This window comes from Hyperolius riggenbachi, chromosome 2 (genome assembly GCF_040937935.1).
Source record: "Hyperolius riggenbachi isolate aHypRig1 chromosome 2, aHypRig1.pri, whole genome shotgun sequence".
Taxonomy (NCBI): domain Eukaryota; kingdom Metazoa; phylum Chordata; class Amphibia; order Anura; family Hyperoliidae; genus Hyperolius; species Hyperolius riggenbachi.
The window spans coordinates 414,686,462-414,711,958 of NC_090647.1; the positions used below are offsets into that span (position 1 = coordinate 414,686,462).

The 25,497-nt window shown below is 48.2% G+C and overlaps 1 long non-coding RNA gene across 1 annotated transcript in view; it reads left to right on the forward strand.

Moving 5' to 3' along the window:
* Window positions 1–25,497, forward strand: part of LOC137544524 (uncharacterized) — a 266,952-nt gene that overhangs the window by 183,323 nt on the left and 58,132 nt on the right. Inside the window, exon 2 of the long non-coding RNA XR_011025895.1 lies at window positions 10,948–11,006. This is a non-coding gene — a long non-coding RNA (uncharacterized lncRNA). The remainder of the gene's footprint in view (window positions 1–10,947; window positions 11,007–25,497) is intronic.

Genomic DNA, 25,497 nt, shown 5'->3' on the forward strand with positions numbered 1-25,497 from the left:
GGTGAGAACAGTCAGTCAACCCCCAGACCAGCACCAAAGACCTAGAACATAATTTTGCTGCAGATGGAGTCACTGTGCATCGTTCAACCATTCAGCACACTTTACACAAGGAGATGCTGTATGCGAGAGTGATGAAGAGGAAGCCTTTTCTCCCCCCACAGCACGAACAGGTACAGTTGTGTTCAATTATTCAACCCCCACTGAAATTGAGTGTTTTGGCCAGTTTGACATTGATTTTGATCATTTCAGTCATCTTGTTTACAATTAAATCAAAGAGGCACTTGTAAGTCAGACAAATATAACATAACATTTATAATGAAATAACCACAAATGTCTTTTCTGTGCTCACATCATTATCAGTTTTATTCAACCCCCAAGTGACATTCATTCTTAGTACTTAGTACAACATCCTTTTCCAGTTATAACAGCTTTTAAACATGAAACATAGCGTGACACAAGTGTCTTGCAGCGATCTACGGGTATCTTAGCCCATTCTTCATGGGCAAAAGCCTCCAGCTCAGTCGCATTCTTAGGCTTGCGTGCTGCAACTGCTTTCTTTAAGTCCCACCAGAGGTACTCAATCGGATTTAAGTCTGGTGACTGTGATAGCCACTCCAAAATGTTCCAGCCTTTAATCTGCAACCATGCTCTAGTGGACTTGGAGGTATGCTTGGGATCATTGTCAAGACAAGACAAATAACATTTATATTGCGCTTTTCTCCTTGCGGACTCAAAGCGCCAGAGCAGAGCAGCAGCCACTAGGGCGCGCTCTATTGGCAGTAGCAGTGTAAGGGAGACTTGCCAAAGGTCTCCTACTGAATTAGTGCTGGCTTACTGAACAGGCAGAGCCGAGATTCGAACCCTGGTCTCCTGTGTCAGAGGCAGAGCCCTTAACCATTACACCTTCAGCCAACTGATGTCCTGTTGAAAGGTCCAACGTCTCCCAAGTCTCAGGTTTGTGACGGACTGTATCACATTTTTTTTCCAATATCTCCTGGTACTGAAGTGAATTTCTGGTACCTTGCACACGCTGAAGCTTCCCTGTACTTGCAGAAACAAAACAGCCCCAAAGCATGATTGACACCTGCCATGCTTCACAATAGGCAAGGTGTTCTTTTCTTCATAGGCCTTGTTCTTCCTCCTCCAAACATAATGTTGATCCATGGGCCCAAACAGTTGCAATTTTGTTTCATCAGTCCACAGAAAACTATTCCAAAACTTTTGTGATTTGTCCACATGACTTCTGGCATACTGCACTCGACTCTTCTTATTCTTTGGAGTCAGCAAGGGGGTGCGCCTGGGAGTTCTGGCATTGAGGCCTTCATTACGCAGTGTGCGCCTTATTGTCTGAGCTGGAACTTCAGTACCTGCATCTGACAAATCTTTATTCAGTTCCTCAGCAGTCACACGGGGACTTTTCTCCACTTTGCGCTTCAGGTAGTGCACAGCAGTCGAAGTCAGCATCTTCTTTCTGCCGCGACCAGGTAGCGTTTCAACAGTGCCCTTTGCCTTAAATTTGCGAATGATGCTTCCTATGGTGTCTCTTGGTATGTTTAGCATCTTTGCAATCTTCTTATAGCCATTGCCCTTCCTGTGAAGAGAAATCACCTCTTCTCTTGTCTTCCTGGACCATTCTCATGACTTCACCATGTTTGTAAACACACCAGTAAATGTCTAGAAGGAGTTGAGTATCACAGTCATTTTAAATCTGCCTAATTGGTGCTTATTATGCTTGATTGCTGCTCGTTAACATCCACAGGTGTTTTCAATACCTGATCGAAAACACTTGAATGAACCTCTGTTCTTAAGAGTGGTAGTCTTTAACCTGCTGAGCGGTCTGGACGAGCTCAGCTCGTCCAACACCGCCAGAGGCTGCCGCTCAGGCCCTGCTGGGCCGATTTGCACGAAATAAAAAGCAGCACACGCAGCCGGCACTTTGCCAGCCGCGTGTGCTGCCTGATCGCCGCTGCAGCGCGGCGATCCGCCGCGTGCAGCGGCGAAAGAGGGTCCCCCCAGCCGCCCGAGCCCAGCGTAGCCGGAACAAACAGTTCCGGCCAGCGCTAAGGGCTGGATCGGAGGCGGCTGACGTCAAGACGTCGGCTGACGTCCATGACGTCACTCCGCTCGTCGCCATGGCGACGAGGGAAGCGAAACACGGAGGGCCGCTCATTGCGGCCTTCCGTGTTATCTCTTGCCGCCGGAGGCGATCGGAAGATCGCCTCCGGAGCGCCCTCTAGTGGGCTTTCATGCAGCCAACTTTCAGTTGGCTGCATGAAATAGTTTTTTTTTTATTTAAAAAAAACCCTCCCGCAGCCACCCTGGCGATTTAATCAGAATGCCAGGGTGGTTAAGGGGTTGAATAATTGTGTCAATGAAGAAATCGCACAAAAAACATTTAATACTGTATTACAAAAACAATTGATGTCATTTTAATTGTATTTGGTTCTTTAAAAAGACCTTGTAAGATTTCATTCTGAACACAATTACAAATGTACACTAAATTCCCTAAAACCCTTTACAGCATTGGGGGTTGAATAATTTTGAACACAACTGTATACTAAAGCACATTTGGACAAGCCAGCTTCATTTTGGAATAAGGTGCTGTGGACTGATGAAACTAAAATTGCGTTATTTGGGCATAACAAGGGGCGTTATGCAAGAAGAAAAAAAGAACACAGCATTCCAAGAAAAAAATCTGCTGCCTACAGTAAAATATGGTGGTGGTTCCATCATGCTGTGTGGCCAGTGCAGGGACTGGGAATCTTGTCAAAGTTGAGGGACGCATGGATTCCACTCAGTATCAGCAGATTCTGGAGACCAATGTCCAGGAATCCGTGACAAAGCTATAGCTGCACCGGGTTTTTTGCTTTCAACAAGACAACGACCATAAACACTGTGGAGATATATTGAGGTGCTGATGATATTAGGGAGTACAGAAACCTATTCTATCATTTTTATGTCTGCTGTATATCTTTCAGAGGTGGAGGTCAGCCAGTATGGCTTGAAGATATTGGCAGCTAGCTTCATGGACTAGTAATGTGATTGTGTGTGGTGTCAATAGACAGACAAAAGGGAACCTCATTACCTGTTTCTGGCTGTCCATAGGAACTGTACTCTGTGATCTTTTGTATTAATGTAGACAGCTGCCATTGTCTTCAGTGAATGGACCAGTCCCCCTTCAATAGGCAAGGACGCAGCACATTAGGCCACCAGCAGTCACTTTGATCTGCTGCCCCAGGTGTGATGTCTGCCTACCAGCAAATACAGGCAAACTGCTACCTGTAACCAAAAGGCCATCTTTTCATGTATGTGCGAAAATACACTTTAACCAAGGGAATAATGTGGAGGAAGCTGACACCTGAATGTTTGAAATGTATTTGACAGCCTACTGGAAATTATTGAAGAGGTGAAGTCCTTTTGATACCATTTTCTACCTGTGGAAATTGAATTATTGGTGGAGTTGAAAAGCCTCATTTAACAATCTCTTGATGTAAAGACATTGTAACCTGGGGAAATTGGGCTAAGGAAGTCTTTTGTTGGGTGTGTGGACTATAGTGGATGTTGGATCTCTGGAAATCCAATTATGACTGAGGATGTAATTAAATCCAGCTTCCCCCCCGTCCACACAGGCTTACAGCCTCGAGGCGAATATTTCATTATAAAAACCAGGGGACAGCTACCTCAAAGCAGTTCTCTTCTGACGGTAGTGGCAGCCGGTCTCCTGGCCCAAGCTAGTGAACTCCTGGTCTAGCCAGACTGTGTCCGTCCACACCAAAGTCCACGATTCTTCTATCGGGATCCCTTTATTTTGGTAAGCAAAATCGCTTTGTGTGTTATCTTTGTACATTTTATCTTGTAACTATTTTTACTTGTTTTTTTTTGTAATCTCTTTGTATATCTTCAGTTTTGCACTGTTCTATGTTTTTCTAGAATATTAAATTATTATTTAATAAGTTTGACTTCTGCCGTACTAAACTAACCCTCATAGCCTAGAAGAGACTGAAGTGTAACCGTGTATAAGTTCATGCCTAATTGTACGCTTGAGCAACACTACCGTAGGAAATTGTAATTGCATTGTGTGTGGGGGCGTTTGTCATACGTTGGCCTAAGCGCGCAGCTGACCCAACGTACGAACAACGCCAGTGCGAGTAGCTAACAGTATCGTTCGGAACGACTGTTAGTGGGTCTTTGCTTCACGACAGTGTAAGATTGCAACTGTGTGTGTGTGTGGGTGCGTGGCGTTCCCGTATTTGGCCTAAGCGCAAAGCTGACCCAAATACGAAAACGCGGAGTGCGCGCTGAGGACTCGACAGCAGAGTGGAAGTGTCTAGCAACGCTAGTGGTGGCAGTGAGAGGTGTTTTGAGGGGTTCCAGCCTTGTTTGTAGCTTAAATAAGGCTGTTCCCCGCTTAATCTGGTCAAACCCGCAGTCGGGAACCGTATACGCAGGCGTGCCGCGGGCCGGTTCCTGACATAATTGGCTGGCAGCGGTGGGATCGTTTAGTACATTAGTACGCAGTTTAGCTCGCTATTCTGAGTACTAAAGGCTGGAAGCTTGCTAGAAGCAACTAGCCTACAGAAGTCTACTCAGTGCAGAATCTATATACGTTTTTTTTTTGTTCAAAGATACACACTTGGTATTTGCTTTCCCTTCCCCCCTTTTTTTTTTTCTTCTTTTTATTTTTTGCAACACGATGGCTCAGAAAGCATCCAGCTATGCAAGGCAAAACAAAGAGATACTACTCAACCTGTGTGAGCACAAAGGCATCGAGACGGTGAGCGGCCAGACTAAGGAGCAGTTAGTTCGTGCGCTCGAGGAGTATGATGAGGCAGAGCGAGCCCGTGCTTCAACGTCAGCGGATGCAGCTCACGACACGCCAGAGGAGGAATCGCTCCCGCCACAGAATGCGAGTGGAGACGATGTCCTGGACGATCCACCAAGCAGGGAGATGCCATCTCTGGAAGCTGATCTACAGCTACTGAACTCGGCTGATCCTGAACTGCGCCTAAAGCTGATTCTACTGCACCGACAGGCAGAGGAGGGAAGAGCTGAACGGCGACGCCAGGCCGAGAGTGAAAGACTCCAGGCCGAGAGGGACAGACTCCGGGCAGAGGAGGGAAGAGCTGAACGGCAACACCAGCTGGAGCTGGCTAAACTTCAGCAGCAGAACCGGTCTGCTGGACCCACAGAATGCGAAGGTGAGCGAGTCCACAGAATCCCCCTGGATAAGTTCCCCGCTATGGACAAGGACTCTGACATAGACACTTTCCTACAGGGGTTTGAAAGGACTTGTCGGCAGTATGGGGTGCCCCGTGAGCAGTGGGCAAGATACCTCACACCAGGGCTGAGAGGCAAGGCCCTGGAGGCGTTTGTGAGTCTCCCCCAGGAGGAAGAAACAGACTTTGAGGCGATTAAGAAAGCCATTATTGCGCGATACCACCTCACGCCAGAGGTGTATCGCAAACGTTTCAGGACAGTGCAGCGAGGTCCTAATGACAGCTACCTGGATCATGCTTGCAACCTGCGCACTGCCTTCCAGCAGTGGTTAAAAGGACTGTCGGTTGAAACCTTTGATGCCCTGCAGGAACTGATGATAAAAGACCAGTTCCTACACACCTGTCCTGTTGAGGTCCGGCTGTTTGTGCTGGATCGAGAACCAAAGACAGTGGATGAGGCTGCGGAAATGGCCGATGCCTACACCGCCCATAGAGCACCTGAGTCCCGGAGGACTACTACGCCCAGCTGGAGAGGAGAACAGAGGGCTAAACCTGTTTCACCCAGCACCCAGAGGAGGCAAGCACCGCTGTCTCCTGGATTCAGGCAACCAACCACTGACACTCGGAAATGCTTTGTATGTGACAGGGTGGGTCATATCAGCACGACTTGCCCAGAGAGGAAGAGGGAGGCCCCAAAATCCAGTGAGGCCTCAAACGCCAGTGAAGTCCCAACGGCATTGTGTGCTACCAGGAATGCCACTGGCTATGCAGAGAATCTGCAGCTTGTCACGGTTGGGGGTACAGTTGCCACTGGGCTGAGAGACACTGGAGCAGAAGTGACTCTCATACATCCCCAGCTTGTGAACCCGGAGCAGTACATACCTGGGAAAATGATTGCTGTCAGAGGAATTGGGGGTGTCACCCCCGCCATACCCACCGCCTTGGTCCACCTGGACTGGGGGGCCGGCAGCGGATTGAAAGAGGTTGGGGTAACTGACAAAATCCCCACCAACGTTTTGCTGGGTACTGACCTGGGACGGTTAGTGGCCCGGTATGAGCCTACTCCAAACCCCGTGGAGCCTGCATCCCCAGCAGGAGTTCAGGACTCTTGCAAGGTACTGTCTGATAATGCTGTGCAAATGGGGAGTGCTGGTGAGGCCCCAGGGGCTATGGACTGTGTGCTTGGAGCCAGCCCTAGTAAGTCTCCAGTGCCTAGGCCTGGAGTGGGACATGTTGATACAAAGAATGCAGAAATTGATAATGTCATTTATGACGCACGGACTATCGAGGCGATCGATGCAAGAACTGTTGATGCTACTTGTGAAGTGCTGAGTAGCAATGTGTGTAAAGATACAGATAATGTTGATGGTTTATGTGATGTCCCAAATGACAATATATGTAGGGCTGATAATGCTGTGTGTCATGTGGACACTCCGTCAGCTGCAGGAGGAACCAGCGGCGCTCGCTGGGCTGCAGCAGGTGGACTGTCCACTGAAGGGGCAGATGGCACCAGGCCGGATCCTTCCCCTTCAGATGGTTTCAAGACCAAAGGTGATGTGGTTTGTGATATGTGTAAGGTGGGCGCTCCCTCGGCTGCCGTGGTAACCCGCAGCGCTAGCGGGTCTACAGCAGAGGGACTGTCCACTGAAGTGACAAATGTTGCTGGGTCAGCCACATCCACTTCGGAACCTGGCCCTGAGGGCCCGGGAGCCTCTCCGTCTGCAGCCTTCCTGGAATGTGTGACAGGCAGCACTGAGCTCTCTGTGGCTGTTCGATTTGACAGCACCCAGGAAGAGCTCAGGGGGCTAGCCAGCAGGTCACCAGCTGGGAGGGGCGGGCTGAGAGGGTTCTGGGAAGTTATTCCCTCTGAGCTGTCCGAGGTGGAGGAGGCAGACCGGCAGATAATCGTTCCCCAAAGGGACCGAGAGATAGGTCCTGCCACTATAGAGAGAGTGCGTGTAGTGACTGTGGGAACCCTTCCCCAGCTGCAGCACTGTCTTTATGGTCGCGAATTCACGGTCGTCACTGACCCACATTCCCCTGGGTGGTTACGTCCGGTTGCCAAGGGCAACAACACATTGCAGCAACCTGACCTAGCTTTCCAGTCGTGTAGCTTGGAGCTAACTGACAGGTTGGGAACCCTCCTGAGGATGCTAAAGGGTTTCCCCACCCGGCCAGGCCGTCAATGTAGGCTTTGGCAGGATGATTCGTTAGAATCACCTGCCAGCGCTATCGGGAAGGGGAGCAATCATGGGAATGCTGATGGGCTGTCCCGTCAAGCAGAACCAACAGTGTAGGTGCTGGCAGGATGATCTGGGAAGATCATCTGCCTTGCACCAAGTTAACGGCGGAGGTGTGGAGATATATTGAGGTGCTGATGATATTAGGGAGTACAGAAACCTATTCTATCATTTTTATGTCTGCTGTATATCTTTCAGAGGTGGAGGTCAGCCAGTATGGCTTGAAGATATTGGCAGCTAGCTTCATGGACTAGTAATGTGATTGTGTGTGGTGTCAATAGACAGACAAAAGGGAACCTCATTACCTGTTTCTGGCTGTCCATAGGAACTGTACTCTGTGATCTTTTGTATTAATGTAGACAGCTGCCATTGTCTTCAGTGAATGGACCAGTCCCCCTTCAATAGGCAAGGACGCAGCACATTAGGCCACCAGCAGTCACTTTGATCTGCTGCCCCAGGTGTGATGTCTGCCTACCAGCAAATACAGGCAAACTGCTACCTGTAACCAAAAGGCCATCTTTTCATGTATGTGCGAAAATACACTTTAACCAAGGGAATAATGTGGAGGAAGCTGACACCTGAATGTTTGAAATGTATTTGACAGCCTACTGGAAATTATTGAAGAGGTGAAGTCCTTTTGATACCATTTTCTACCTGTGGAAATTGAATTATTGGTGGAGTTGAAAAGCCTCATTTAACAATCTCTTGATGTAAAGACATTGTAACCTGGGGAAATTGGGCTAAGGAAGTCTTTTGTTGGGTGTGTGGACTATAGTGGATGTTGGATCTCTGGAAATCCAATTATGACTGAGGATGTAATTAAATCCAGCTTCCCCCCCGTCCACACAGGCTTACAGCCTCGAGGCGAATATTTCATTATAAAAACCAGGGGACAGCTACCTCAAAGCAGTTCTCTTCTGACGGTAGTGGCAGCCGGTCTCCTGGCCCAAGCTAGTGAACTCCTGGTCTAGCCAGACTGTGTCCGTCCACACCAAAGTCCACGATTCTTCTATCGGGATCCCTTTATTTTGGTAAGCAAAATCGCTTTGTGTGTTATCTTTGTACATTTTATCTTGTAACTATTTTTACTTGGTTTTTTTTGTAATCTCTTTGTATATCTTCAGTTTTGCACTGTTCTATGTTTTTCTAGAATATTAAATTATTATTTAATAAGTTTGACTTCTGCCGTACTAAACTAACCCTCATAGCCTAGAAGAGACTGAAGTGTAACCGTGTATAAGTTCATGCCTAATTGTACGCTTGAGCAACACTACCGTAGGAAATTGTAATTGCATTGTGTGTGGGGGCGTTTGTCATACGTTGGCCTAAGCGCGCAGCTGACCCAACGTACGAACAACGCCAGTGCGAGTAGCTAACAGTATCGTTCGGAACGACTGTTAGTGGGTCTTTGCTTCACGACAGTGTAAGATTGCAACTGTGTGTGTGTGTGGGTGCGTGGCGTTCCCGTATTTGGCCTAAGCGCAAAGCTGACCCAAATACGAAAACGCGGAGTGCGCGCTGAGGACTCGACAGCAGAGTGGAAGTGTCTAGCAACGCTAGTGGTGGCAGTGAGAGGTGTTTTGAGGGGTTCCAGCCTTGTTTGTAGCTTAAATAAGGCTGTTCCCCGCTTAATCTGGTCAAACCCGCAGTCGGGAACCGTATACGCAGGCGTGCCGCGGGCCGGTTCCTGACAAACACTGCTCAAAATCCACTAAGGCATTCATGCAGAGGAACAAGTACAACGTTCTGGAATGGTCATCTCAGTCCCCAGACCTGAATATAATTGAAAATCTGTTGTGTGAGTTAAAGAGAGCTGTCCATGCTCGGAAGCCATCAAACCTGAATGAACTAGAGATGTTTTGTAAAGAGGAATGGTCCAAAATACTTTCAACCAGAATCCAGACTCTCATTGGAACCTACAGGAAGAGTTTAGAGGCTGTAATTTCTGCAAATGAAGGCTCTACTAAATATTGATTTCATTTCTTTTTTGTGGTGCCCAGACTTATGCACTTGCCTAATTTTGTTTAAACCATTATTGCACACTTTCTGTAAATCCAATAAACTCAATTTCACTTCTCAAATATCACTGTGTGTGTCTCCTATATGATATATTTAACTGACATTTTGTATAGTAACAACCAACGATTTATACAGGAAAACCATGATGATTAACAAGGTTGCCCAAACTTTCGCATCCCACTGTAAATACAAAAATAATAATAATGGCAAACATCCTTCCTCCCCCCTCCCCCAATACATGCTGGAAACACCAAATGTACAGGGTATGTCAGGGAAGGGGAGCCAAAAGAGAGGGTGTGGGGGGGGAGGGGGGTCAAAAAGACTAGTTTTTGAGAAAATCAATTTTGAAGGTACGATAGTGAAAAAAGTTTTACGTAAATGCAGTTAAATTACAGATAATGTATCAACCTAGGGTGCTGTGGGTGCTCTAGGTGACAGTGTGGGTAGGTGGGTGATTGCTCCGCAATCTGGCTATCCCAATCTGTGTAGTGACACTTGGGAGGAAGGAACCACACATCATTTTTTATTTTTTTTAAATGTAACTTTTCATTGTCCAAAAAATAGCTATAGGTGCCAGGAATCCTTATACAGCAATATTGCAGCTGTACAATACAAACTGGCCAAAGCATTGCCAGTTCCAGGTGGGTTTCCAGGTGGTCATCATTATGCACTGCATACTGACCACCTGGAAACTCTAGCATGAAAATCACTGCTCTTTCTTTTGATGCATGTACATTTACTATACCAATAGGTTGATACAATATCTGTCATTTAACCACATTTTTAAAAAAAACTTTTATATTATAATTTTAAAATCGATTTTCTCAAACTACAAGATCTTTCTGAAAAAGACCTTGAAGCTACAAGGTAGTTACAGTACTAAAGTTGATGGCTATTAACATTTCTTTTAAAATAAAACATTAAAAATGTGTTTGCATAAAATACATTTTTGGGCAAATATTTTGCAATCGATTCCCTTCTGTCATGCCACTGTCCTGGTTTTTGGATACTTTTTACCCCTTTTTTAAAGAGAACCCGAGTTGGATCCCATAAACATAATGCCAGGGAGGTTGAAGTCAATGGGGCTCACTGCAGATGTTAGATTCACACATTTTTGCAGTGAAATTTGGGGAACTTTCTTTCATAATGTTCGTCCATCACTTCTGACAGGCACTGGTTGCTCCTGAGATCTTGCTTTATACTAACCAGTGTCCATGACACCAAGTGCTGTCATAAATTGCCCATGTATACTGGCTGCATAGATTGCTAATGCTAAGGCCTTCATTTTCCCTGCAGCCAGCAGGATGTTGTTGACAGGAAAGTCGCTGGGAAAGCAAAGCACCCAGTCACTCCTGGTAATTATGCCTTACAGCCCCTGTGAAGATTTTCACTCATTCTCTCCTCTGTTGAATTACTAATCAGTAAGAATCGTCAGATAATATGAATTGACATTGGTATTTTTTTGTTTCCAGGCTGAATTGTTTGGTGCTGCATCTGTGGAATTCATTTCAGGCACATGAAATATTACTTGGTATGTATGAAATATCCTTAGGAAATATTTCTACTTTACTTGATTATTTGTTTAAATTGTGTTTCTTTGTGTAGTAGTAGTGAGCGTGCAACCGGTCTGGGCAGTTATGCCAATTACCAGATCTTCATTCCTATTTTTGGTCTCTTATTCAAAAAACAGTAAAGGCCCAGGCACACTCACGCATTGCTGTGCAATTCAGTCAGTGTGACGTACAGAAACATACGGCACCTGCATTTATACACCTCAGTTATATTGAATGGGACAGCACTGCGTTACACACATATGCATTCAGCATTTTTGTTGTCAGAACGGGGCAGCATGTCGCCTTCAGCGCTGGGTCCTGGTTTGAATCCCAGCCAGGGCACTATCTGCAAAGAGTTTGCATGTTCTCCTCGTGTCCCTGTGTTGTGGGTTCCCTCCGGGCACTCTGGTTTTCTCCCACATCCCAAAACCATACAGACTAGTTCATTAACTTCCCCCTTAAAGTGAATGTTTACCGTTTCCAAAAAGAAAAAGTCAGATACTCACCTAAGGAGAGGGAAGGCTCGGTCCTAATGAGCCTTCCCTCTCCTCTCCCGGTCCCGCGCAGGATCCCCCGTGGCAGTATTCGACCAGTTCGGTCAAATACTGCCACTTCCGCATGCCGAAGGGAGCTTTCGGAAGCCTTCGGGAGCACTCGGGCTCCCGAGGACGGGGCCGCTCCATACTACGCATGCGCGAGCGCCCTCTATGACGCGCTCGCGCGTACGTAGTATGGAGCGGCCCGTCTTCGGAAGCCCCTGTGGCGGCGGACGCGAACGGGGGAGCCAGCGCAGCACCGAGGGCATCGGGAGAGGAGAGGGAAGGCTTATTAGGACCGAGCCTTCCCTCTCCTTAGGTGAGTATCTGACTTTTTCTTTTTTGAAACGGTACCCATTGGCTTTAAATTGGCCTTGACACTATAATACTAAATAATGATTTTAAAAAAACAGTGCCTACTGATACTAATTGCTGAAATCAGCTGTAGGCCAGGCTTTCTTAACCAGGGTTCTCTTGGGTTCCCGTTCTTCCAGTACTGTAAAAGGAAGCACTAAATTGGGGGTCAGAATAAGAATGAGCACATTAATAAAAAGCATTAGGATAAGGAGACCGTATAATGAGTAGCAGTGTAATAGGGGGTAATTAAATAAACAGCCTCACCTACTTTGAAAGACCTTGGCCTCGATTCATCAAGACTTATCGAATTGGTTAACTACAGTTTGGTAAAATACCGAATTTGTTAAGTTGATTTCAGGATTCATCAAATGTATCTACAGCTGTTAGCGAGCATTCGGTAATCATTCAGTAATAATGCGATAAAACGGAAGAAAGTACAATTCATGAAAATGAAAGTGGGCGTGGTTTAGCGTTACATTTAGGATTAATTATCTCCTTCACTGCTCTGTCGTTATTCCTGTCAGATCATTGCTGACAGAGAAGATGGAGCCATTTGAAGTGGTTACGTATCAGCTGAGATTTGCAAGAGAATAGATTTATTTGCTATAACAGGACATCGGCATTTTTCTCTTGAATCATCCTGTAAGAGAACACAGGCAGTGCCAGGGTTTACTAAATTGCTAGCTGCACTATATTTTTTTTAGAAAAGGCTCCTATCAAGCCGCAGCTGGCGAAATTGTGGGATTGTCCCAAGCCACTTCCAGAATTCTGGTCCAGGAGTTAAGCCCTATTCAGAATGTTGCTACGTAGTGTTCAAAGGACTGCCTTTTACCCACAATTCCATGGGAATCTTGTGGCCTTGTGTTAAATTACGGCTGTAAAATAGAAATCGACACGTTACCGAATGGTTACCCGAATTGTTATCGAATTCACACCGAATGCGAAAAAACCTTGATGAATACAACTAGAAATCCATAAACTTCGAATTCGGTAATTTAACAAACTGGAAAAAGTTATCTCAAAGACAATGATGAATCGAGGCCTTTGTCTCCTGCAAAATAAATGCAGGGGTTCAGCGAGATCAAAAAATAGTTTGCAGGGGTTCCTTGAGATCCAAAAGTTATTTGAAGGGTTCCTGCAGCGTAAAAAGGTTGAGAACCATTGCTGTAGACACACTCTGAGCCTATTCTGAGCACTTTTCTAACCATCAGTGCTTTCTGAGCATTTTTTTTTTTAAACGCTCCCATTGACATTAAAATGAAGGTAAAATTGCAATTGAAAAATCGCGATCGTGGCAATTTTACTGCGATTTTACCATGATTTTAATGCAAGTCAATGGTAGCTTTTTTTAAACAACGCTCAGAAAGCACCGATGGTCATAAAAGTGTGTGTCTACAGCCTTACAACATGTAAGTGTGCCTTTTCCTACTATAAAGGCCACACCAACAGGAGATTTTCAGAGTCTCTTCGCATAGGTCCTCTTTGGAAAATAATGTAGGAAAGTCTCCACATAAAATGGATGGTTCAAACTACAATGGATCGCAAAAGCTGATGGTCAACGCTTCCTTTGTTATTAATAACATCTGTATGCACTGTCAGTGTGGAGCGGAACTGTTTAATCTGTTCCAGTAAACACAATGTAAAAATCTGACCTGCACGTTTTTTCTGAAGGGCAGATGCAATCCTCACAGAAGTCTTTGAAACACATCTCCTCTGAACTCCGAGAGGACACAAAACTCACATATGAACACAACTTTTAATTCAAAAACTGCATGCAAACAACATTTCATTCACAATAAGGCCCCGTTCACACTTGCGGTTTACTAAAAACCGCACCGGATGTCCGGACCGCACCGGAGCCGGATCGGACCTGATCGGTCCGGATCCGGTCCGTTTGCATCCGTTTTCCGTGCGGTATGAACACGGTTGCGGTCCGGATCCGGATTCTTAAAGAGATAACAACCTGTATAAATACCTGGGGTTCTGGGAGGTCAGCAGAAGCTCTGGGGTCATTGTTGGAGACAGCTGGACGTGTGGAGACCATCCTTGGATACAGAGACAGCAGTTGGGACCATGGATCCAGTCATTTTTTACTCTTATTACCTGGGAATTCTCTCCTTCCTGTTGTTTACCTACTACTATGTGGGGAGAAGGCGTGCTCCTCGCAGGAGATGGTGGGTGCACCCTCTACTAGCCAGGAGGCAGAGGAAGGGAGAGTTCCAGGCCCTCTACCGGGACCTCAGACGACACCCACAGAAGTTCTACAGCTACACTCGGATGTCTATTCCCTTGTAAGTATAGGCCTAAATACACCAACCCCCACCATCCCTAAACACCCCACCCTCACCCCCACAACACCTCATCCCTGTATACCTAGCTAAACACACCACCCTGACCCCCACACCCCTGTATACCTAGCTATACACTACACCCCCACCCTCCACAACACTCCCAAACCTCTGTAAACACACCTCCCCCATCCTCCACCCAACACCTTGTCCCACAACATACTTTACAGCTTCTTCCTTTCCATCTCCTGACAGGTTTGATACCCTTTTGGAGATGGTGAAGGATGACCTAAGGAAGAAGGATACCACGTTCAGGAGAGCAGTCACACCACAAGAACAACTACTCATCACACTGAGGTATGTAAAAACAAATTTTTTTTATTGAAAAAACAACAACTTTCCAACATGGAAACATTCTTCCAACATGGAAGACAAAACTTAAATAACATATCTATGGTATAGCCCGGTCAGTGTTGAGGAACACCAACTTTGTGCGGGAAGAGTTGCAGGGCATAGCTGCCCAAGTGTCTTTCGGGGACACCAGTCCCTAAAATTAAAGTGCTTCTAAAACCTAACCACTGGCACAGGACCCTCTGAGCCATGGATGAAGGGCACAGGTCAGTGAAAAGGCTAGCCCTCTCACCGACCAGTCAAGGTGTCCTTCACCCATGGTTCCAAGGGTCTTGTGCAAGTGGTTAGGAACAAGAACAAAGTGAGGAGCAAGAGGAACCGATGGCAGAGGTGCAGGACTACAGGTGCAGTGCAACAGGCACAAGGTTGTGACCCAGGTAGTGTCTTTCGGGGACACCAGGCCCTAAAATTGAAGTGCTTTCAAAAACCTAACCACTGGCACAGGACCCTCTGAGCCATGGATGAAGGGCACAGGTCAGTGAAAAGGCTAGCCCTCTCACCGACCAGTCAAGGTGTCCTTCACCCATGGTTCCAAGGGTCTTGTGCAAGTGGTTAGGAACAAGAACAAAGTGAGGAGCAAGAGGAACCGATGGCAGAGGTGCAGGACTACAGGTGCAGTGCAACAGGCACAAGGTTGTGACCCAGGTAGTGTCTTTCGGGGACACCAGACCCTAAAATTGAAGTGCTTTCAAAAACCTAACCACTGGCACAGGACCCTCTGAGCCATGGATGAAGGGCACAGGTCAGTGAAAAGGCTAGCCCTCTCACCGACCAGTCAAGGTGTCCTTCACCCATGGTTCCAAGGGTCTTGTGCAAGTGGTTAGGAACAAGAACAAAGTGAGGAGCAAGAGGAACCGATGGCAGAGGTGCAGGACTACAGGTGCAGTGCAACAGGCACAAGGTTGTGACCCAGGTAGTGTCTTTCGGGGACACCAGGCCCTAAAATTGAAGTGCTTTCAAAAACCTAACCACTGGCACAGGACCCTCTGAGCCATGGATGAAGGGCACAGGTCAGTGAAAAGGCTAGCCCTCTCACCGACCAGTCAAGGTGTCCTTCACCCATGGTTCCAGGGGTCTTGTGCAAGTGGTTAGGAACAAGAACAAAGTGAGGAGCAAGAGGAACCGATGGCAGAGGTGCAGGACTACAGGTGCAGTGCAACAGGCACAAGGTTGTGACCCAGGTAGTGTCTTTCGGGGACACTAGGCCCTAAAGTTCAAGTCCAGCAAAAACAAAAGTTCCCTGACATGGTCATCTGAACACCTCTGAACCTTGGTTGAAGGAGACGGGGCAGGGAAAAGGTTGGGCTGAAAAGCCCTGGGATGGTATCCTTCCTCCGAGGATCGGAGGTATTCAGAGGAGCATGTCCAGGAACAATATGACTGTTTTTTTCAAATTGGATCGGCACCACTACTAGAAAAGGTGGAAGTTGCTGCCTGGAAATCTGGACTCTCTTGGGTGCTGGTCGTGGATGAGCTGGACCCTGACAGCGGTGGCCCATATTGACTGCCTCTGTAGCCGGTGTACATCTGTGATGAAGATTGCCAGGGGGGCACCGCTGTAGGTTGTGGGGGTCTAAAAATTGGTGGTTGCAACAATGGCGTGTCCATGTGTTGTTTGATCGCGTCCAGCAAAGTGGAATGGCACGCCATCATGTTTTGGGAAGGCACCTTTTCCAAATATGGTAGTAGAGACATCACAGTGTGAAAACACGGGTGTGCCTGCAATTTCAGCAGTTCCTTGCTTTGTTGATGCATTTGCTGCATCATGTTCTGCAGCTGGCCCACCGACTGATGATGCTGCGCACGCAGTTGGTCGATTTCTCCTCTGTGCATCTCATGCATCATTTTAAGCTCGTCCCTGTAGTGCCCATGTACAGCTTCGAGCTCACATTGCAGTGAAGTGATGTGGGACTTGTACTGCTCCATGATATGGCCCCTGTCCTCATCTTGCAACTGCCGGGTTATGAGAGTTTGATGGCTCTGCAGAATACCGAGAAGTCCGGAGACAGCCCCGGACATCTCGGACTCTGTCTCTCTCCTTGTTGGGGGGAGGGTACCTCGACGCCTCACTGGTGGGGTGGTCCTCACTGGTGGGGTGGCAGCATCTTCCCGTCCTCTGGCCTGCGTCGGGGTTGTCCTGTGCGCTTGTTGTGCTGCAGTCTCTCTGTGCTCTCTTTGTTCTTGGTCCCCTGGAGCTTCCATACCGGTCGATTGTGGAGGTGCAGCTTCTGCCACACTCGGTCCTGCAACCTCAACATCCAAGCTCTCTTCTCCCAAGTCATCCTCAGAGCAGAGAGCTTGGATAGCGAAGGACTCCCTCCTCCTTCTCCTCTCCTCGGGGCAATATGTGACATCGGCGACCTCATCATCCAACACGCTCTCCTCACTGCTGAAGCGTGCCTCCTGGGTCGGTTCCTCTTGCTCCAAATTGTCTTCAGTCCTGTAGATAAAAACAATATTTATTGGTGTGCCAAACAGCATGTGGCGTCAATTCACAGAGCTAGCAAACACTAATCAAACACTTTATCAACCGTTTCTACCAAACGTTTGATAAAGCTTTTGAGAAAAGTTCGCTAAAGCCATGGGAATTGAGGCCAGTTCAATACATGGCCGAAGTCATGGTAGTTGTCTGCTAAAATCAGTTCTCAGTTCCTGCCCACAGTAGTGGTACTTACAGTCTAGGTTCCAAGCTTGCATTTATGAAAGATAATTGCTTGGCAAATTGGTAGTCTTTTTGTCGCTTTCCCCCGCCACTGCCACTTCGTTCGGCAAGTTTTTTCTTCCGTAGAAATTTTACGTATGCATCACATATATTGCGCCACCTTGTCTTGAACCTTTCTCCTGTAACGACATGAAAAATTGATTTTGATTATTTCTCTTGTAGGTACATGGCAACTGGACAAACATATACATCGCTACATGTGACATTTCGTATTGGGAAGAGCACGGTGGCAGGCATCGTCTTGAGGACATCGAGGATCCTTTGGGCGCGACTGAGGGCCAGATACATGCCAGTGCCAGACACCAAGAAATGGGAGGAGATCGCCCAGGGCTTCTGGACCGAGTGCAAGTTTCCTAATTGTGTTGGCGCACTGGATGGGAAACACATCCGGATTCAGAAACCCGTTGGGAGTGGCAGCCATTATTTCAACTATAAAAAATACTTTAGCATTGTTCTGATGGCAGTGGCAGATGCGGACTACAAGTTTGTGTACGTGGACGTGGGGTCGTACGGTAGTTCCAATGATTCTGGAATTTTCCAGCGTACGACCCTTTGCCGGCTGATGGAGGAAGGCAGACTGCGTCTCCCCCGTGACAGACCCTGGCCTGGGACAAGGGCACCGGCCTACCCCTATGTGTTTGTGGGGGACGAGGCCTTCGCCCTGTCCGACCATGTAATGCGTCCGTACCCAGACAGGGGACTTGATGCCAGCCAGCTACACTTCAATGCTCGGTTGAGCCGTGCAAGGAGAATGGTGGAGTGCACATTTGGGATCCTGGTGTCAAAGTGGAGGGTGTTCCACACGCCCATGCTGCTGAAACCGGCAAACGCAGTTGTCGTGGTGAAGGCAGCATGCATCCTCCACAACTTTGTGCGGCAGGAGGAAAGAGAGACTCCGGAACCCCCGAATGTGCTTCCACTAATGCCCCTGCGGAGGTATGCAACCAGGCCAAGGGTAGTGTCACTGCGGAACAGGGACCGACTGAGACTTTATTTTAACACACCACCAGGACGAGGGTGAATGTTTGGTTTTTAATATGTTTTTTTGAAATGTGTTTATTTTGTAGTTTCAAGTTTTTAAGTGATTAAATGTGTTAATTTTTTACAATCGATGTTTAATAATTGGTCATTGTGTATGTTTTATGTGCACAGGTGGGGTACATCGCAGGTGGGTGGGATACATCACAGGTGGGGTACATCGCAGGTGGGTGGGATACATCACAGGTGGGGTACAGGTGGGTGGGATACATCACAGGTGGGGTACAGGTGGGTGGGATACATCACAGGTGGGTGGGATACATCACAGGTGGGGTACAGGTGGGTGGGATACATCACAGGTGGGTGGGATACATCACAGGTGGGGTACAGGTGGGTGGGATACATCACAGGTGGGTGGGATACATCACAGGTGGGGTACAGGTGGGTGGGATACATCACAGGTGGGTGGGATACATCACAGGTGGGGTACAGGTGGGTGGGATACATCACAGGTGGGTGGGATACATCACAGGTGGGGTACAGGTGGGTGGGATACATCACAGGTGGGTGGGATACATCACAGGTGGGTGGGATACATCACAGGTGGGTGGGATACATCACAGGTGGGTTGGATACATCACAGGTGGGTGGGATACATCACAGGTGGGGTACAGGTGGGTGGGATACATCACAGGTGGGGGGGATACATCACAGGTGGGGTACAGGTGGGTGGGATACATCACAGGTGGGTGGGATACATCACAGGTGGGTGGGATACATCACAGGTGGGTGGGATACATCACAGGTGGGGTACAGGTGGGTGGGATACATCACAGGTGGGGGGGATACATCACAGGTGGGGTACAGGTGGGTGGGATACATCACAGGTGGGTGGGATACATCACAGGTGGGTGGGATACATCACAGGTGGGGTACAGGTGGGTGGGATACATCACAGGTGGGGTACAGGTGGGTGGGATACATCACAGGTGGGGTACAGGTGGGTGGGGAACAGGTGGGTGGGCCACGGGTGGATGGGCAACACGTGGGTGACACAAATCCATAGCAAAAGTGGAATACATCACAAGCTAACCACAAGCCCCCCCAAAAACTTCTAGTCAACATACCCTCTGTGGCTTGCTGTTTCTTGCTCAAGTGCTCAAAGTCCTCCACATACAGCTTGGCAATTTTTTTCCACAGGCCTCTGCATTTTTTGATGTTGCTGTGGTCCGCATCCCCCTTGTCCCACAGGGCTGGTACCTGCTGCACCTGTAGGATGAGGTCTTCTGCTGTGTAGGGCCTCACCCCCTCGTTATCAGATCCATCATGCAACATGTTGCTGCCAAAGAGCTCCAGTATGAAGTCACTGCTGCTCCACTCTGTGAACGCTGGGCCCATGTGGTCCCCATCCAAAATGGCCACCATGCCATAGAGAAAGCATAGGAAGTGGGGTAGAACGTCCGGTTTTTATAGCCAGTGTGTTGTGCGCTCTCCGGTTCTCATTGGTTTCTATTGGCCGGATGCAACAGTCCGGCTCCGGTCCGGATACGTCAGCCGGAGGAGCCGGACCAAAAAATAGCGCATGTTGGAACGGTCCGGCTCCGGTCCGGAAGAAACGGACGCATGTGAACGGTCGCATAGACTTTCATTGCTATGCCGTGCGTCCGTTTCGTCCGGTCCGCATGCGGTCTGGCTCCGGCACGTCGATTCCGGATAGCAACCGCTAATGTGAACCGGGCCTAAGTGTAAAGCCTGCCTCAGTGCAGTGTAATAGCCGCAGCAGGTCTGCTCTACCTCCTGCTTACCCAGCTCACGATCATGTGACATGCATGGGGAGCTGAAGGATGGCAGCGTACAGCATGTAACTGCATAAAACCACTTCTTCACAAAAGGGTTAAAGTTAACAGAAAACGGACCAATTAAACCACTAAGGATCCTCTTTGAAATAAACGAAAGTCCCATACCCACAGCGCGATATTAGCAGTGATTTTTACCTGACATTGGGCAACATCTTTTAACAAAAGCATGTTAAACGATGCTGTCCCCCTGCGAAAATCGCGCGTCGTTATGCGACGGTCACGGCGGATCAGCTCTTTAAGATCCTCGATGACTCGCTTACTTCCCGTTCCTGCCTGTCGTGTAATGGCACATGATGTCGTCAGCAGGAAGAGTCGTCACTTAACCACCGTCATCAAGGGGATGTCGCTGGACCCGTCGCGCGGTGAGTATTTAGCTTACTTTGCTGTAGTTACTTAACCAGCTGCCAGTTAATATGACATGCTTTGGCTGACTCTTTCTGGGTCAGAGGAAATTTGTATGTTTTTTTTCTCATTACCAGTAAATTGGTCTGGACCTTTGGGGATCCTCAGGAGGAAATGCAAACATGTGGACATCGTTCTTCCGGTTTTTGCAGCAAAAACAGACTGAATGGGCGATGGCTCCTCCGTCAAGACGATAGATCACAACACAGAGGAAGCATATGAAAATATTTAGAATGTGGGTGATGCTAGATTTAAATGGAATGTCAGGCAAATGAAGGGATATCAAGCTCTACTTACCCGAGACTTCCTCCAGCCCCTTGCAGCCGACATCCCACGCCGCAGCTCCGCTTTCAGCCACCTGCGCAGTACAATCCGGACAATGTGAACTTGATTGACAGTGGTGATCGGGCAGGCCGCAGTAGAGGACGACCTCGCGAGGTCGGCCTCTGCACCAGCGGGGTCCCCGGGCCGGCGGCTGAGAGTAGAGCTGTGGAGTGAATCATGTCAGCTGCAAGGGGCTGGAGGAAGCCCTGAGTAAGTAGAGCTTGATTACCCTCCATTTGCCTGACATTTCTTTTAGGGCTGGAACCCACAAGAGCGTTTTTTGAGCATTTTGGCAGCGCTGCGATACGCTAGCACTTTGCCAAAACGCTCAGCTGATGTTAATGGATGGGGCAACTTCCACAGGAGCGTTTGCGTTTCCCAGAAACGCAAACGCAGGACCTGCAGCATTTTGGGAGCGTTAGCGCTTCAATGTAATGTATTGAAACGCTAGCAGAAACGCTCAGCAAAACCTAAACTGAGCGGTTTTGCTAGCGTTTTGCGGTTCAGCACACTGTAACAAAATTAAAAATAATTCACAGGACCAATCAGGATAAAAACGCGAAACGCAAAACGCTACACAACCGCTGAGCAAAAAAATACACTGTTGCAAAACGCGACCGAAAACGCGCATGAATCCGCTTGCAAACCGCTCAGACAAAACGCTAGCGGTTGCATTTTGCTTTTGCGGATTTCAGTGGGTTCCAGGCCTTAAACAGTTTCTTTTCAGTAAGCCTTTTTGTGTGAATACATGAGGGGTCTTCAACAGACCCCTTCACTTATTCACCTGGGTGGGAGTGGCTGTTTAGTAGGTGTCAGAAGATGGCATCACCTCCTCATCGGGGCTGAGGGCTCCCAACATTAGAACAAAGGTGCTTTGGGGTGTGGAGAGAGAAATTTAGGGTTTGCTGTCCTCCTGTCATGCCTGCATCTCTACAGGGGTGGGGGCTGTGCTTTTTTAACATTGAAAAAAAATAGGACTGGTAAGTAGATATAATTATGACATTTACATAAGCTTGAAATTCTTTCACAGTCCTTTACAAAGCATAGGGCTATTGACTTTCAGTCAGTGACGCCATTGCCTGGGAATATCAGCCTATAGCAACAGCGGCCAAACAGTTAATACATGTGTGACGAGACATTACAGGTCTACCTGTGGGCACACTCGTCGGCATCATTTAATAATGGTGAGACTACAAATTGCTATACATCGTAGCGGATTGCTGCTCACTGCAATTGTAATAAATCAGCCTTATGGTGCTATTAGCAACCACATAATCAGGCTAGGTTCACAGAAGAACGTTGCAGAGCTGCGTTATGATTTTATAACCCAGCTCACTGCTCTTCAATGAAAAGTGTATGCGACGTACACAGTGTGACTTTAGTGTTGCATTGTAACGTGTATCATTATGGTAACGCACTGCAGTAGTGCATTACTTGTACACGCACATGTTACCGGGTACAGGAAAGCATACTTTTCATTGCCTGTATGCTTTACTGTACCTACTTAATGTGATGGTAATGAAGCGTTAATGTGCGTCAAGCACTTTTTTGTTGCGTTGCAACTTTACAACGCAATGTCCTATTGCGAACCTAGCCTCAAGGAAAACATTTATACTAAAAACACTCTGTGGTGCTATTAAAAGTTTTGCAGATATGTGTTTAAAGTGAACCATAACTAAAAAAATGAAAAGCAGGCGCAGTGGAACGCCGACCGATTAGTTGGCAGAAACGAAACAACTGCGGCGGGGGACCGGAGGATCAGTTCAGCACGCTGCGGGCACAGGACAGCTGCGGAGGGGCTGGTCAAAGCCCCAGGTAAATGAAACTCTTTTTTTCAGTTAACCTCCCTGGCGGTAAGCCCGAGCTGAGCTCGGGCTAAGCCGCCGCAGAGGATTTCTCAGGCCCCGGTGGGCCGATTTGCACAATTTTTTTTGTTACACGCAGCTAGCAATTTGCTAGCTGCGTGAACTACACGATTGCTGCCGCTCCGCGCCGATTCACCGCTACCTACCGCGCCGCCCCTTCCCTAGACATTTTGCGCAGCCTGGCTAATCACCGCCAAGCAGCGCTAAGGGGTGGATTGGGACTCCCGTTGTACTACTAACGTGTAAAAATGTGTTAATGTTCCTGCACTAGCGGGAATGCGTAAAAATGTACGCAATGCGGCCCCCGACCTCCGAGGTCGGCAAAAACGAAACTAGCTGCCAGCGGGGGACTGGAGCAGCAATGAGTGACTATGAGTGCACAGGATGGCTGCATGGGGCTGGTAGAAGCCCCAGGTAAGTGAAACTCTTTTTTTTTTTTTTTTTGCCTGGCCCTTCCCTTTAAGGTTCACTTTAAAAAGACAAAACACAACAGTAAGTTCTTTTCTACAGCATAAAGGTGGCCACACACCATACAATTATTTGAATATCTGTTCAATTCAAGAATAGCAATCAATTTTTCTGATTGATTGTAACAATTCAAAAATCTAATCAATGTACCACACACAAATGTTAATTTTTTTCCCCAATAATGAATAAAATAATTGAAAGCTCAGAAACATTGATTGAAACTGTACATCTAGTAAGAATCCATCACACACCATACAATTCTAGATTAAGTTAGTCTGAAATGTCCAACATGTCCAATCTCTAAAAAATGAAAAAACAAACGGGAAATTCAATTGGATTTATCGATCGAAAAACAAAGAAAAGCTCTCGATTTTTAGGTACAACTGATCGAAATGATCGAATTGGTGAAATGGTGGATCTTTTAATTGTGTGTGGCCACCTTAAGGCTTAGGGGTTGATTCACTAAACTGTGCTAACTCATAGCACGGCCATGCTAGCGTTTTGCGCGCGTTAACACGCTTAACGGTTTTCACACGAAAATGCGAATTTATGCCGCGCTAACACAATTTAGTCACGCGCAAATGCAAATTTTCGCATGGAAACGCAGCATAAATTCGCATTTGTGTGCGAAAACCGTTAAGCGTGTTAAACGCTAGCGCGGCCGTGCTATGAGTTAGTATGGTTTTGTGAATCAACCCCTATTAGGCCTGAAAGATAAATCGAATTTAAATCAAAATTGTGATCACCAAGCTCACAATTTCTGAATCGTCAAAGTGGCAATTTCTGCAATGACTATTTCCACATGGGGAAGTTTGAAGAAGCGGTTTCAAACTTCCTCCAAGTCCTGCCACGTGCGGCCCGCAGCATCGGTAGTGTTGGAAATACCTTCTGACAGAATTCGAACGCTTTCTGTCCTCTCTCGCCGTCTCTTGACTCTGCCGTCACATGACATACAGGAAGTATGCCATGCATTAGAGCATGCAGGAGGCGAAGTAGATAGACGGGCATCGCTGGACTCGTGCTGGAAGGTACCGTATTTTTCGCCGTATAAGGCGCACTTTTTCTCCCCCAAAAATTGGGAGAAAAAGTCCCTGCGTCTTATACGGCAAAGGCAGGGAATCCCCAACTTAATAACGCCCGCCGTTCCGAACCGCCGACCCGCCGCCATGTTGGGGATTCCCTGCCTGCTATCCCCATGCCTGCCCGAGTCTCCTGGCCCCCCCGGATGGAGTGTTAATAGCAGCGGCAACTTACCTTTGGCAGGCTCCTGTGCTGATCCTATATCATCGCGCTGCCCCCCCGCTAGCCTCCTCTGCCTCCCCCCTCTGTATCTGGCCCCCCCGGGTGAATGAATAAGTATCGGCAGCTTACCTCCGCAGTGCGCCCGCGATGACTGCAGACGTCCGTCTTCCAGGCACTTCTCGCTCTAGTGTCCGGCTTTGAACTGCGCGTCATCAGTTCAAGCCGGCCACTAGAGCGAGAAGTGCCTGGAAGCCAAACGTCTGCAGTCATCACGGGCGCACTGCGGAGGTAAGCTGCCGATACTTATTCATTCACCCGGGGGGGCCAGATACAGAGGGGGGAGGCAGAGGAGGCTAGCGGGGGGGCAGCGCGATGATATAGGATCAGCGCAGGAGCCTGCCAAAGGTAAGTTGCCGCCGCTACTGACACTCCATCCGGGGGGGCCAGGAGACGCAGGTGGGAGGGAGGAAGGCTGGGGGGGGGGGGGTAGAGGACATATGGGGGGCACTGGAGGACATATGGGGGGCACTGGAGGACGTATAGGGGGGCACTGGAGGACGTATGGGGGGCACTGGAGGACGTATGGGGGGCACTGGAGGACATATAGGGGCACAGGAGGACACGTGGGGGGCACAGAAGGACACGTGGGGGGGCACATGAGGACACAGGACACATGGGGGGCACATAAGGACACATGGGGGGCACATTAGGACACACAGGAGGACACATGGGAGGTACAGAAGGACACATGGGAGGCACAGGAGGACACATGGGGGGCACAGAAGGACACGTGGGGGGCACAGAAGGACACGTGGGGGGGTACATGAGGACACAGGACACATGGGGGCACAGAAGGACACATGGGGGGCACATTAGGACACACAGGAGGACACATGGGAGGTACAGAAGGACACATGGGAGGCACAGGAGGACACATGGGGGGCACAGAAGGACACGTGGGGGGCACAGAAGGACACGTGGGGGGGTACATGAGGACACAGGACACATGGGGGCACA